This window comes from Pan troglodytes, chromosome 10 (assembly GCF_028858775.2).
Source record: "Pan troglodytes isolate AG18354 chromosome 10, NHGRI_mPanTro3-v2.0_pri, whole genome shotgun sequence".
Lineage (NCBI taxonomy): Eukaryota > Metazoa > Chordata > Mammalia > Primates > Hominidae > Pan > Pan troglodytes.
In genome coordinates this window covers 40,110,607-40,112,560 of record NC_072408.2, presented here as the reverse complement: position 1 = coordinate 40,112,560, position 1,954 = coordinate 40,110,607, and positions in this window count along the sequence as shown.

Genomic DNA, 1,954 nt, shown 5'->3' with positions numbered 1-1,954 from the left:
CTAGGTGCAGCTGTGAAATAAGATTATCTTCAGAAACAGTAAGGAAGGTACAGAACTCCCGTTGCTATTCAGCACACTAATGGCAACATATAAATTAACATGTCAAGTTAAATTTGTTCTAAGTTTCATTTGATTATAACACTAATTCGTTTACTGAAGTCTCAGCAAACATGCAGAAATTAGTGTTGCAAATTTGGTCATAAACTCACAATTTTTAAAAATTAAATACCTCTGGCCGGGTGCAGTGGCTCACGCCTGTAATCTCAGCACTTTGGGAGGTTGAGACAGGTGGATCACCTGAGATCAGGAGTTCGAGACCAGCCTGGCCAACATGGTGAAACCCCATCTCTACTAAAAATAAAAATAAAAATAATTAGTCAGGCGTGGTGGTGCACGCCTGTAATCCCAACTACTCAGGAGGCTGAGGCAGGAGAATCGCTTGAACCCGGGAGGTGGACATTGAAGTGAACTGAGATCATGACACTGCACTCCAGCCTGGGCGACAAGAGCAAAACTCCATCTCAAAAAAAAAAAAAATTAAATACCTCAGGCTGGGCTCGGTGGCTCACACCTGTAATCCCACTTTGGGAGGCCAAGGCAGGTGGATCACCTGAGGTCAGGAGTTCAAGACCAGCCTGACCAACATAGTGAAACCCAGTCTCTACTAAATACAAAAATTAGCCAGGCTTGGTGGTGGGCGCCTGTAATCCCAGCTACTTGGGAGGCTGTGGCAGGAGAATCACTTGAACCCGGGAGGCGGAGGTTGCAGTGAGCCGAGATTGCACCATTGCACTCCAGCCTGGGCAACAAGAGGGAAACTCTGTCTCAAAAATAAAGTAAATAAATAAATACCTCACCCTCATCTATACCAACTACGAGGTGGGCAAGGGTGACTTATGTGAAGGTACTCCCCAGGCAACTGAAGCCTTTTGAGACCCTGCCGTCCCAGAACCAGGGAGGCTAGGCCTTCATTGTGGGCGACCAGATATCCCTCGCTTACTACAACCTGCTGGACTTGCTGATCCATGAGGTCCTGGCCACCAGCTGCCTGGATGTGTTCCCCCTGCTCTCGGCCTACATGGCACACCTCAGCGTCCGGCCCAAGCTCAAGGCCTTCCTGGCCTCCACTGAGCACCTGAACCACCCCATCAATGGCAACGGGAAACAGTGAGGGCTGGGGGACACTCGGCAGGAGGCAGGGGCCGTTTGCCTCCCTTTCTCCAGGACCAACGAAGTTTCTAAGAGAAAAAAAAAAAAATTAAAAGAAATATTGGGCTGGGTGTGGTGGCTCACACCTGTAATCCTAGCACTTTGGGAGGCTGAACTGGGTGGATCACCTGAGGTCAGGAGTTTGAGACCAGCCTGGCCAACATGCTGAAACTGCCTCTACTAAAAATACAAAAATTAGAGGGGGTGTGGTGGTGGGTGCCTATAATCCCAGCTACTCGGGAGGCTGAGGCAGGAGACTTGCTTGAACCCGGGAGGCAGAGGTTGCAGTGAGCTGAAACCGCGCCACTACACTCCAGCCTGGCAGACAGAGCGAGACTCCATCTCACAAAAAAAGAAAAAGAAAAAAATATATATCGGCTGGGCACGGTAACTCATGCCTAAAATCCCAGCACTTTAGGAGGCCAAGGTGGGTTGATCACCTGAAATTAGGAGTTCAAGACCAGCCTGGCCAACATGGTGAAACCCCATCTCTACTAAAAAATTAGCCAGGTGTGGTGGTGGGCACCTGTAATCACAGCTACTCGGGAGGGAGGCTGAGGCAGGAGAACTGCGTGAACTCAGGAGACAGAATTTGCAGTGAGCCCAGATTACGTCACTGCACTCCAACCTGGGCAACAGCACAAAACTCTGTCTCGAAAAGAAATCACTCCCAATACTTGTCTTCCTGTGCCAAACTCAGGATATACAATATCTACTAGGAGCTGAAAATAAGGAGGCAAAGCCA